This window comes from Lipotes vexillifer, unplaced genomic scaffold (assembly GCF_000442215.2).
Source record: "Lipotes vexillifer unplaced genomic scaffold, Lipotes_vexillifer_v1.1 scaffold1008, whole genome shotgun sequence".
NCBI lineage: Eukaryota > Metazoa > Chordata > Mammalia > Artiodactyla > Lipotidae > Lipotes > Lipotes vexillifer.
Window position 1 is genome coordinate 1,856,575 of NW_006772616.1, and position 14,526 is coordinate 1,871,100.

The following is a 14,526-nucleotide window of genomic DNA, read 5'->3' on the forward strand; positions in this document are numbered from 1 at the left end:
AAAAAAAAAAAAAAACCAAAAAAGATAAACCCAATTGTTTTTTTTTTTTTTTTTTTTTTCCGTATGCGGGCCTATCACTGCTGTGGCTTCTCCCGTTGCGGAGCACAGGCTCCGGACGCGCAGGCTCCGCGGCCATGGCTCACGGGCCCAGCCGCTCTGCGGCATGTGGGATCTTCCCGGACCGGGGAACGAACCCGTGTCCCTTGCATCGGCAGGCGGACTCTCAACCACTGCGCCACCAGGGAAGCCCAATAAAACCTGTCTTTGAGGAGCTTACACTCTACTAAGAGAATGTAAATATTCAGACAGTCTGTCAGTCCTTCAATGAACCAATATGCTAATGTGCTCTACATTGCTCTAGGCTTTGAGTACACAGTGGTGAAAAAAAAAATAGTCAAGTTTCCTGCTCTTGTTGGATTAACAATCTAGTATGGAAAAATAGGCAATGAACAATTAAAAATATATAATAGTCATGATAGTGGCATTTAGAGAGTACTACAAAGTGACTTGGAGGGGAGTTATTTTTCAGTTAGAGTCAGGGAGGCCTCAGCTTAAAGAGGTGACAATGAAGCGGAGATGTCCATAGCAAAGATCAGTCCTTTGGAAGAATGGAAGGAAAAGCATTACAGGCCAAGGGAAGTGTAAGTGCAAAGACTCAACGACAGTAAGGAACTTGGTGGGTTTGAGGGACAGAAAGAAGGGCCTGGCGGTGAAGCAGAGTGAATGAGGGGGAGAATGGCATGAGTGTGGTTCAGCAAGAGCCGCAGCGGCTAGATTCCACCGACCTGTCTGGTTTTCCTCATTAAACTGAGGTTAAATCATGCATCTTCTCAAAACACAAAGACAAGGTGAATTCAGATAATAGCACTGAGATGCTTAAAAGCACAGTTCATGTCAGTGTTTCTCAGATTGCCTGTGGGGAAGGGAAATATTTGTTAGCATTTTGGACCAATGCATTCAAAAAGTATAATGAATATGAAATAGAAAATTGAGGTGATAGGAAACACAAGCTCTTTTTCTTTTTTTTTGCGGTACGCGGGCCTCTCACTGTCGTGGCCTCTCCCGTTGCGGAGCACTGGCTCCGGACGCGCAGGCTCAGAGGCCATGGCTCACGGGCCCAGCCGCTCCGTGGCATGTGGGATCTTCCCGGACCGGGGCACGAACCCGCGTCCCCTGCGTGGGCAGGCGGACTCTCAACCACCGCGTCACCAGGGAAGCCCACAAGCTCATTTTTAAATGACGATATTTCACAGTCCTTGTCTGATTGCTAGAGCTGTTTCTAGATGATCAGCGTCAATCTCTGTATCTTGTTGTGGACTGACCATGGACTGGCACCAGATCATGGAACACAATTGGCGTAGCACTGGACTGTGCAACTCAAAGTTTATATTCTATTTTAAAAACTGGTCATTATTTACAGACCCCATAGGCATATTTTCCTTTCATGTCATTTAATAATATTCGATTAGAAAAATTATATAATTTCATCTCATATCCTGATGTTAATGGGGTGAGTGTGTGTATACGTGTGTGTCTGTGATCCTGTCAAGAATTTATTAGGCCCTTGATTTCTTTAAAATACAGTAATATATGAGCCCAGTGTTCCCAATGTGCTTTTGGCATTATTTATGAAAAACAGTCTTTAATTACCAAGCTTAACACATTATCCTTGGTGGAAACTCAAATCTCTTTTCCAACTTTAAACTGAGCAAAAGCTTTCATCTGGCAAGGTACTGAAGCCCACTATGAAAATTTCGTGCATAGAATTATCACCAAGAGCTATTTGGCAGCTTCTCCATCTAAATGAAAAGGACTCTGTATTTTATCTTCACACAAATAACTCTCACCACCATATAAATTATTTTCTCAATTATCTTTCAACCTTTTTGCAGTAAGGTTTCCTGAATAAGAACTGGAAATATCTACATCACATTCCATGTCACATTTCTTGATCCAAATTCTTTTAATTAGTTACTTAGCCCGAATCTATTTCAAGCACAACAATTTCCTGTATATCTGGAAGAGTGGTGGGAAATTTTTACCTCATCTAACCCAATCATGGACCGTAACCCCATATTAATCTGGGAGACAGCCAATGCTTTTCTCTGGGGTGGTATTACTTCTCAGTTAGCCTGCAAGATATTTTTGCATTGGAAGTGAAATTTCGTAATTGTGAAAGAGATTCTTAACACACATTTTCCAGTTGATCCCAAGTGAAGTGTAAGCCGTCGGAGTATCTAACGGCATCCCCTCCAATCAGAGTAGTGCCTCTTACGTACTTAAAGCACAGATTTGATGCTCTTGGTAGGGCGCCAAGGGAAGTGCTAGATCAGCACACTCAATTCCAAAGGAGCATCTAACTTTATTGTCTCCCCCTCTGAATTTCAGAGCACAACGGGCTAGCCAGAAGTCTACGGTGTGAGTCTACAGTGTGGTTCAGATTGTTAAGTCATTTTCAAATCAATTGCACTCTTGAACCAGTTTCTTTCCTCACTTTCTTGGTAGCATGCATTCTCTGTGATGTGCCTGAGAACAACTGACAGCTCTGCATGACTACCTGAACCAACAGGTATCACTTAAACTTGGGCAGTCTCACGAGACATTGATTGTTGTTGACTGTGGCCTGGAGTTTTAGTGCAAAATCTCACATGAAAAAGGTGCTTTGTTGAGCTTTGCTGGAGAGAGAGAGAGAGATTCTTCCTTTGTAGCCTCAGCGATAGCTTTGAATGGGACCATTTCTAATACAATACATGCGAGTTGGAATAGAAGCCTTCAGATGCCGTTATCTACAAATCTTATGAAACATTTGGCTGTGTCTGAAAGAAGCATATGTTAATTGCTTATCAAACTATGAATTGTCATTTCACGAAATGACTGATATCTCTGTGACTCTGTGAGGAGAAAACACTACGCTTTCTTTCAAGGGCAAATTTTATACCACCAGTAGATACAGAGGATGCACGCAGGCAGAATTCCCTGTCATTAATTCATCACTAATTTTCTCAGGTAAAGTGTCATATTGTTTATATACAAAACACTTTCATTTGGGGGATAAATGACATCCTTTGTTTGCAAAATCTGCTCTTTGTTTTCATGAAAAACACAGACTTATTCATGGTTTTGAAAAAATTCTGCTAAATGTGATTCCAAAACAAACTGGTACTACTGATGTGTCTCAAGTGACCCTCTCAAAAAAATGTGGCTTGGATTAGCACAAGCCAGTTTCGAATTTCTAGGAGCCCATGATCTGTTCTTCCCAAAGTTAACTTTTTTGGGGGGACATGGGGTATCTTGAAAAATACAACAGAAACACACTAAAAAATCTTGAGTGTGTTTAACAGAAACTCAAAGAGGAGACAGAAATAGTAGCCTGAGGTAAAACAGAAGGGGGGAAAATGCTATAAATTGCTAAGCGGGAACTTTCTCACTCTTGGTCCCTTTTTCTTGTCCAGTGAAGCACATCCGTATCAAGGCATGGTTTCCACACATCTGATGGGAACGGATAAAGCTACCTCTCCAACTTTCGAAGGAAAGCAGAGCTGATAGGCAGCCCAGCAAACCTCCTGGCCACAGCCGGGCAGGTACCCCATGCTTAAGAGATGCTGAAATCGTTCCACCCACCTTTACAGTTCTCTCCCATTTGAAAAGCAGTCATATAAATGCCACGGAGACTTTCTTCCTCCAGGCAGTCCCTTTCTATGTTTCTTTTGTTGTTCTGGCTTTTCTGACTGATGGCTATTCTCAGTCAGCATCCCCTTCACTTTCAATGTACTTGAACAGCTGGGCTGGTTTTCTTCCCTTTTTTGCTTTCCCGCCTTCCCTCTCCATCCCTTTTCGTCCTTCTCTTGGTGCAGGGACTTCAGTTGCCAGCTTTCTTCTGCTCATGTTCACGTCTTCCTAGCCAACTCCTCCCTGGCCTCTCCCCGCCCGTCCTTCGCCCCATGGAGCCCTCTACCTGCTCAGGGCCGCCACCACGTGCCCCCATCCCATATCCCCCTGCTGCTAGTTCCTTCTCATCTGCTTCCTACGTGCCAGGCAGGCGCCACTCCACAATTTCATCAGGTGGCCTGTGGGGGGAGGGTGAGCAAGCTGTCACTTAAATTCCCTCCATCCCCGCCAGCCTGAAATGGAAAGTGTGATAAATGGAACCGTACCAGGCTCAATTTCGTCTGGAAATTTCAAACTTATGATGTTCAAATAGGTTCATAAATTCCCCCAGAACGCCTCTCTGCTCTCCCTAATTCCCAGTTGCAGATTTCAACTGAGAGGGCCTCTCGACCTGTTTTTACAGCCCAAGGTATTCAGATCTTGGCGTGCGTCTCATGACTGGGCTCTGGCATGTTTTTAATCTAGTGCCCAGTTTGGGGATGCGGCCACCGCATATATACTGGCTGATTCTTTTCCAGAGGAAGAATGTCGACAATGGACAACAACAGGTAGTCTTCAGAGGCATTTCACTCAGGGCCGCTTTTTATTTTTCTCTGTTTCGAAAAGCCAGCCGTGGCTTTGTTGTTGCCAAATGTGTTTCTACACGTCCTGTCCTGGGGAAAAATTGTCAAGTGGAGAAACTTCATAATGTGCTCTTGTTTTCTCATGGAGGGAAAGGCTTTTCTTCTCGATTGTCTCCCTCATTTCTGCCCCTTGTCTTCCGGAAATAGTCCTTAAAGTAACAGGAGTATATGCATATCCAAATGACGAGCAGAGAAGCAGCAGCTGTGCCTTTTTGTACAGAGCAAAAACCAGCACCATGAGTTTGGTTTAATAAAATTTGAGCTGCAGTCCAGTTAAATGCGTAAAAGGCTAAAGAGAAATGTAAATAAGTAACACTTTCTTTATTTTCTCATTAATGTATAATTATAAAAGCAATCCAGGGATTACTTCTGCATCTCCCTTGTCCGTCATCTCCAACTTAGGTACCCTCACCAGATGTAACTACTGCTTTTCATACTATATTGACTTATGACATTTACGTCATGCATGTCTGTAGAAATACATGAGTTTTGGGTCTTTTCAAACAAAAGGGATCATTTTGCACGCCTTGTTCTACAACTCAAAGTGTATCTCACAGATCTTTCCTTAGTATTAGATACAGTTGTAATTCTTCATTCCATATTAGTTCATAATATGTCTGTATCAAGTTTTTAAAAATACTCCCTAGTGACATTCAAATAGTCTATATTTTTTTCTATTTTTCACTATTGCAAATAATATTTCAATGACTACTTCTGAATATATACCCTAATGAACATCATTGATTTCTTTTTTTTCTACAGTAGATACCAAGAAATGGAATTACTGGATCAAAGGGAATGTCCATTTTTAGTTTTCATAAATATTGCCAACTTGCCCTCCAAACTGTCTTTAGCGATTTGTTATCTCTTCTTGTGGCTATTTTTTGATCCTGCCATCTCTCACCCCTTCCAAACAGAAAGTTAACAGCCTGAAACCAGAAACAAATGAAAAAGAATTTTAGAAACTTAACACTTTGTTCCTGCTGTGTCCGAGTTCATAACTTAGGCTTTTCTGCCTATCTTAATTTCTATAATGTTAAGAGAGAACATGTTTTCTCAATGCAAATACTCAACTTAGAATAAAAGAGAACAAAATACATTAAAAGAGCTAAGAATATTTTCCTATCCTAAGTTGTTGATGTAAGAGAAATCACAAAAGGTACAGAAATACTTTTCATAGTAGAAAGCATTTATTTCAAAAATGTTCCCTCTGATTTGAAAATAAAGCTAACTTTTAGTATGTTCTAGTAATTACATTAATTTAAAGTACAGCCCCTAATGTGGATGACATGCCCACCCAGACATTGTGAAGGGGTAGTGATTTAAAATTAGTAAGAATAAAATAAAATAAAATTAGTAAGAAAACAACTTATACTGAAAAATTCAGGTATTTGAGTTAAATGTGTGTGAATTTCAAAACTTGATATTTCCAATTATTGACCATGTTCAATATTTTGCTTTGTGTGTAGTTGCAGTCTTAGGGTTTTTTCATTTTTTGTTTTTTTTTTAACATCTTTATTGGAGTATAATTGCTTTACGGTGTTGTGTTAGTTTCTGCTGTATAACAAAGTGAATCAGCTTTATGCATACGTATATCCCTATATCCCCTCCTTCTTGCGTCTCTCTCCCACCTTCCCTATCCCACCCCTCTAGGTGGTCACAAAGCACCGAGCTGATCTCCCTGTGCCATGAGGCTGCTTCCCACTAGCTATCTATTTTACTTTTGGTAGTGTATATACGTCAGTGATACTCTCTCACTTCGTCCCAGCTTACCCTTCCCCCTCCCCATGTCCTCAAGTCCATTCTCTACCTCTGTGTCTTTATTCCTGTCCTGCCTCTAGGTTCATCAGAACCTTATTATTATTATTATTATTTTTAGATTCTGTGTATATGTGTTAGCATATTTGTTTTTCTCTTTCTGACTTACTTCACTCTGTATGACAGACTCTAGGTCCATCCACCTCACTACAAATAACTCAATTTCATTTCTTTTTATGGCTGAGTAATATTTCATTGTATATATGTGCTACATCTTCTTCCATTCATCTGTTGATGGACACTTAGGTTGCTTCCATGTCCTGGCTATTGTAAACAGTGCTGCAAAGAACATTGTGGTACATGACTCAAGAAAAACAGAGCTGGAGGAATCAGGCTCCTGGACTTCAGACTATACTACAAAGCTACAGTAATCCAGACAGTATGGTACTGCACAAAAACAGAAATATAGATCAGTGGAACAGGATAGAAAGCCCAGAGATAAACCCATGCACATATGGTCCACTTACCTTTGATAACAGAGGCAAGAGTATCCAATGGAGAAAAGACAGCCTCTTCAATAAGTGGTGCTGAATGAATGAAATTAGAATAATTCCTAACACCATACACAAAATAAACTCAAAATGGATTAAAGACCTAAATGTAAGGCCAGACAGTATAAAACTCTTAGAGGAAAACGTAGGCAGAACACTCTATGACATAAATCACAGCAAGGTCCTTTTTGACCCACCTTCTAGAGAAATGGAAATAAAAACAAAAATAAACAAATGGGACCTAATGAAACTTCAAAGCATATGCACAGCAAAGGAAACCATGAACAAGACGAAAAGACAACCCTCAGAAAGGGAGAAAATATTTGCAAACGAAGCACCTGCAAAGGATTAATCTCCAAAATATACAAGCAGCTCATGCAGCTGAATACCAAAAAAACCAAACAACCCAATCCAGAAATGGGCAGAAGACCTAAATAGGCATTTCTCCAAAGAAGATGTACAAATTGCCAACAAACACATGAAAAGATGCTCAACATCATTAATCATGAGAGAAATGCAAATCAAAACTACAACGATGGCCCGTCAGAATGGCCATCATCAAAAAATCTACAAACAGTAAATGCTGGCGAGGGTATGGAACAAAGGGAACCCTCCTGCACTGTTGGCGGGAATGTAAATTGATACAGCCACTACGGAGAACAGTATGGAGTTTTCTTAAAAAACTAAAAATAGAGCTACCATATCCCACTACTCGGCATATACCCAGCAATCCCACTACTGGGCATATACCCTGAGTCTTAGGGTTTTTAATTCTCTAATAGGTCCAGCCATAGCTTTTAAACAGTCATATTCTTTGGAGCAGGAGTTGCACAATACCATTTTTTAAACACACATGCCCTTGGTAAAATAGGTTTGGGAAATGCAACCCACATCTATCCCGCTCTTAGCTGTGCACAATCACATTAGTATATCAAAGGCTCCAGAAGGCTTGTAATGCCAAAAACTGTCCACCTTCATTCCCAAAGCCAATTTTTCTATGATAATCTATGTTTCACATGACATTTTTAACATCCTCTGGAACTGCTGTTGCAGGCAATACACTTTGAGAAACACTGTGTAAGTACAACTTGTCAGTAGAGTGAAAAATACGAAACCAGTGAGCTTCAAAGGGAATGAAAGCAAGCTACATTCAGCTAAACAGGAAGGTGATTCTAGATCCTGAGGAAGGAAGCTGATGACAAAGGCATAGTATGGTCTGGAGAATCCACATAAAGGTGACATAACTTCATTCAACAAATATTTGTGGTCTGCCTATTCATACCAGGCCCTGTTCTAGATGCTGGGGATAAAGCACTTATGAAAACAAAACAAAACAAAAAACTCTACCTCTGTTGAAACACTTCAAAATATTATTTACTGAGAAGCTCAAGTTCCAAAAGTCAATAAATGGATACATTAAATTAAACATTTCTATATATCAAAAGAGACTCTGAAAAAAAAAGTTTTTAAGACCTACACTGGGGGAATGTTAAGAACTCCTACAAATCAATAAGAAAATAAAAAGTAATCCAATTGAAAAATGGTCAAGAGACATCAATGGAGGAAGAAACCAAAATAGACAATAAATATGTATGATTCTCAACCTCATAAATAATGAGTTAAATGCAAAATCATACCACGAACAGAAATTATTTCACAGCTAAAATAGCAAAAATGAGGGTGTAACAATACCACGTATAAGCAAGAATATGGGGGAATTCTTAACATCTCTCATGGGAGACTAAATTGGTATAACTACTTAGGAAATTATTTGGACCTGCTCTGCCTAAAGAAAATAAAATGTGAGCCATAGATGTAAATGGCACTTTCTAGTAGCCAAGTTTTAAAAAGGTAAAAGAAAACAGGTAAAGTTAATTTTAATAATGTATTTTATTTAGATCAGGGTATCCAAAATATTATCATTTCAGCATATAATCAATCTAAAAATCTATTAATGGTATTTTATGTTCTTTTTTTCATACTGTTTCTGAAACCCAGTGTGTATTTTACACTTAGAGGACATTGCAACTCAGACTAGGCATACATATCTCAAGGGCTTAATAGCCATAAGGGTTCAGTAAGCAGCTACCATATTGGCCAGTGAGCACAAGTCCACATCTAGTAAAAATCCGTATTGTATCCAAGAAAACCACTGCAAATTTGTACCAGGAGTTTGAGGAATATTCATTGAAACCTTGTTACAGATTTTTTTAAATGGAAACAATGCAAATGTCCATCAACAAAAGAATGCATTTATGAACTGCAGTATATTTGTATCATACAAAATGACAGAACATGAAAATAAATGAGGTAGAGCCATACTTAATGTAAAAGTATATTGTGTGATAAAGAGAAACTGCAGAAAAATACATACAGTATGATACCACCTTGTAAAGTTCAAATACCTCCAAAACCATATTGTTTATTCTTTCAGTCTCCATACATATGTAATAATAGTTTAAAGGCATATAAGAAAATAATAAATATCAGTTCTGCTTGATATTGTTTACCAAGGAGGGCTGGAGGGAAATGATCTAGGAGTGGGGCACGAAGGATTGAAATTATATTGATGATGTTTTATTTCCTAACTTAGGTGGTATATATACTTGTAGTTGTCAGATTACTCTATATACTTATCGTATATCCGAAATATTTTAGAATGTTTTTCCAAATGTCCAATTTTCTAATCAATGAGAATAAGGCTTATACTCATGGCTATGTGGTTTATTTCCTGGTGTTTTTTTTGTTTGTTTGTTTGTTTGTTTTAAATAGTGAGTAGACATTTAAATTGTTTTCAGAAGGAACATTCGCTCTGTCTCCACTTTTCCTGTAGTGCCCCTTTTGCAGTAAAGTTTAGTTCATGCCTGTTTAAAGGAGAGATGAAGTAACTTAGTAGCAGCAAAGCCGAGCCCAAAGCTAGATGCCAGGAAGAGGGCAGATAGCATACAAACTGGAAGATCTCGCAAGGGGAGAGGGCAGCACTGGTTTGCCTTGGGTGCGTGTGCAGACAGAGCTTGTTGGTCTGCAACAGAGCTTGATGTCTCCGAAAACGATTTTCTGACCTGGGTTCCGTTTCGATTGCTGCTCTGTGCAAGCTAGAACAAACACATACACAGATCTCAAACATCCCATCAATGTAATCGCAGTGTCATAGCTATCAGATCGAAATGTACGCAAAAGCAGGTTAAGCGGATGTTTGTTCAATAGTCAGCATTTTGAGAAATGTATACCACATTGACACACTGACACCAAAAAGTATTTAAAAACCCACCAGATGTGAAACTGCCACATCCGGTGCTGCTCTGAGAATCTTACATAGCTTCAAAGACACTCCCACCAAAAGACAGTTAAAAGGAAATCATCCTTTTTTTTTAAAGGTGGTCGGGGGTCAGTTCTCTATGGTACATATATTCTTTGAATAATATAAAGTATTATTGTATTTGGTGAGTAATAAAGTATGATCTATTATACCATAGCCTTACTATACAGCACTACACTCCAATGTAACATACTACTTGGATAGTCTACATTAGAACTATATTTTGCCAATTTACCTGATTATAAAAATTGCCTGGGGCGATGGAGAAAACTCTTCGTCACAGCCCCTCCCAATGCCTACAGAGTTAGAATCTCACTGGCGGGGTTTCATCCTTATGACAGCAAGTCTCTAAGTGTGGTACAGTAGCATCGGCATCACCTAAGGACTCTTTGAAATGCAAATTAGCATATTCCACTCTAGATGTATTGAATCAGAAACTCTGGGACGTGGAGCTTCACAATTTGTGTTTTAACAAGCCCTTCAGTTGATTTGAGGTCGCTACAGTTTGAGAACTGCTGGCCTTGAGCCTGGTCATTCATAGGATGCTGGGAGAATCCCCAGCATCAGCATCACTTGGGAGCTCATTAGGAATGCAAAATCACAGGTCCTACCCTACTGAGACAGAGTCTGCACTTTAACCACATCCCCAGGGGATTTGTTTGCTCGCTAAAGTTGGAGAACCACGGTTCTATGAACAAGGACTTGGTATCACTTCCCCTGGGTTTGAAGCCCAGCTCTATTTCGCATCAGGCTGGCAACTTTAGGCAAAGTATTTGATCTCTCTCATCCTCAGTGTCCTTTCCTGCCAGTGAGTCTGATGATAATGGTTCTGGTAATCCATAAAAGATTGTCCTGAAGATGACATGAGATAATGCATATGCAGAGCTTAGCATGATGCCTGGCACATAGCAAATGCTCATTTAGTAGTGGCTCTGATTATTTTCTAATCATCTTTTAAAAAGAATCCCCTTCTCTAACATTGAGAAGATCTCTACAAAGGCCAATATGGTTTCATGACATACAACTAGATAATTTAAACCACAAATACAGGAGCCTGAAATATCGATGTGCTTGAGATTTTAAATTCTCAGAGTACATATTCTAGCTTTTAAATCCTAAGACACAATTAGACAATAGCTACGAAAAAAAAACAAAACAAAACCAAACTTGGAGAATAGCACAGCCATCATGAATAGGTTTTTCTCTGTACATTAAGAGCCTTAGGAGGCCTTGCTGGGCTAAATGAAGGTGAATAGTAATGAAGTACATAGAATAATTTTGGTCTGAAACTTCCTTTTTTTAAACAGGAAGATAAATTAAGTGAAGTTCTAGGTTTTTTCCTCCCTCTGAGTTACCCTGACTGGGGTGTGAAAATTAGTCGTTTCTTCTTTTAGTACTCTTCTGTCCTTTTATGTTAAGCTTGCAGCTCTCACAGGGACAAAAACAATTAAGAGAATGAATGGAAAATCAATTATTCCATTAATATGTTTTCTCACCAACTCCAGTGGTTAGAAGAACTATTTTTTATACATTAAAAAAAAAATCTGACCTAATATTTTACGGGCATCCACATTCTTCTTTAGTTGTGAAATGGCTCTGCTCTATTTCCAAGTCATCTTCTGTTTTCCGAATTATTTGCAAGAAATGAAATTAGAATGACTTTCTGTTTAAAGGGAACATAAAGTCCAATTATTGACACATCCTGTCCCTTGCTGCAGCTGCAGGAGCGCCCTGCTATGACAGGGGACCTCCAGGAATGGAATTTATAAATTAACTGCTACTGAAAAGCCAACAGAGGGAGCACAAATCATTGTTTTCTGTGACACACAAAACACGGGCATTAAAAATAAACTTTCCTGGGGGCATGCCATAGATTAAAAAAAAGTCCATGGAGCTGGATTTTGGAAGTCATTTATCAGGTCATAACTATTAAAATGAGTCCTATTTTCTTTTTTACAGTTCTGTCAGAAACAGAGTCATGATTTAGGAAAAATATTTTGACGATGGGGAGAAGTGAGCTGACCTCATGATTGTTCTCGGCTTATCTCCTCGTATTTATGAAGTTCTAGCAAAGGCCCTTAGAATGCCCCTTGCTCCTTCTCTTGCCTTTTCTTGGTCGTTTCCTCCTTTCAATCAATAGTGAAGGGCAGCGTACTCCACATATGTGGGGGGAGAGCAGTTGTGTAGCCTCATTCCTTAAAAATTTAGATCTTCGATCGGAAATTTCTTTTTCTTCATTGAAAGAACCTTACTTTTCTCATACATATAGATTTGTGCTCTAGGAAAAACCCAGAGACCACTCAATGATTTTGCCTATAAACATTTTCTATAATTTGGCTTCTTCTCAAATTAGAACTTCAAAATGAACGTTCTTGTATTTAAAGTAGATTGTCATGAGGCTCCTTGTTTACCAGTTCTCCTTGATTTTACAAGGAAAACTTTGGTATTTGAGTGCATACAAATATCGACACGCTACCAACATATTCACAATTTTTAAATATTTGGTGACTTAAAATATAGACAGTTCTCTCCATACCTCCCTACCCATAGTTACTCTACAAAGATAGATATCAGTAATGATTTTCCCCTGGTAAAACACCTTAACTTGATGTAAATCTTCGGGGTTTGTTTACTTTTAAGACCAAATACTAGAAATGATATTTGTGTTGATGAAACAATCATTTATGAATAATTGTCTACGTCTCTGATAGTTGGTGAGGAGTACAGAATTGAGCTACCACCAAAAAAAAAAAGAAAAGGTTTAACACCCTGGCTTTATTGCTTTGTTACAATTTTGATAGTATCAAGATCACTAGCTCTTCAGATATAATTTAAACCAAACTGCCAGCTGCTGTACTCACACAAAAAGCTCTGTACCTAACCATCTGTGCCTTATAAAGCAAGTTGTTGCCTTTCCCTCACCACTACTTTTTAAAATTTTATCAGCAAGCTGTGGTTGGTTGTTTTTCCACCATCCAAACATACCTGGCTACGTTGGAGTTTTATTTGTCGGGGTAACTTCTAGATGAGCTTTTATGTATGTCCTAATCTAAAACATAAACTCCAGCAGCTTCCCCTTCTGCTTGGCTTGGGGGCATAGAGGGGCAATGTATATTTTATAATATATAAAATTTGGTGAATGTTGCTGTTAGAAGTTCCTTATGAGGAATGCAACCATTTGGAACTAGGTTGCTGGACTGACTAACAAAGATAACCTTTTAAACTGACTGGTAGGATACTGCATCTTATTTTTTTTTTACCATCTTCAATATAATCTTGTGTTTGACCCCCGCCCGCCCCCACTATCAGCATTAAAGCTACCCCCGTACATATGGCCACCAGAATGCAACAAAGGGAAATGGTTAAGTGATTTAAATTCTTTACCCCTGAAAGCCTTCAGCTCATTGATGTTCAAAAATAAGTTGAAGAATCTAGAACAGACTGCTCAGAAAATAACAAATCAATGTGCCATTTACCAAACACACAAGGCCAATTTTCAGCTACACCACCTTCAGACTATTCATGGAGAGGCCCGTTTAAGAGAAAACTGGCCCAGGGTCTCCCCTTCGTGGTCTTCAGGTCGCCATTCAATTAACGAAAAGAAGTGACAACAGAAGTTAATAACTATTGCTGATCACTGAAGCAATGTAAAGAGGGGGCTGGGAGGCAAAAGAACTGGAAGACATTGAACCTGATGGGTGGAGCCATATAAATATCCTCTTTGCTTCCTTACTATCCCCTTTCCACAAGGCAGTACTATGGCATCTGCTCCCAAACTGTTCCCATCCTGTTCAGAAACTGACCTGCATATATATTGGGTCTAATGACCAAATGTTTAAAAATTCATTACACAAGAACAGCTGAAAACAGTTGATTGGTTTGAACTTTATTGTATGCACCTTGCTTCCCAGACCGCAGTAAAGAGGAGGGTCAGCTGGTAAACATTTGGGCGCTTAAAAAATAAGAGGCCCTAGATTTCCCAGTATCCCTGTCTGTTTTCCTTACTCACAGTGTTAGGCCCTACTAAGTTGTGCGCTGACCTGGTGCTTTGTTTGGTTTTGTCTGACCCAAGGATCAGAGCAGATCTGCAGAAATGGTTACCTGCTAACTCCTATCGGACCTCTGCCCTGGGAAATTATTTCTGTAAGCGTTGTCCTCATTGACTGGGGAGCCGTTTCAGGTGCAAGAAAGCAGGTGATTTGGGGCTTCCCTGGTGGTGCAATGGTTGGGAGTCCGCCTACCGATGCAAGGGACACGGGTTCGTGCCCCGGTCCGGGAAGATCTCACGTGCCGCGGAGCGGCTGGGCCCGTGAGCCATGGCCGCTGAGCCTGCGCGTCCGGAGCCTGTGCTCCGCAACGGGAGAGGCCGCAACAGTGAGAGGCCCGC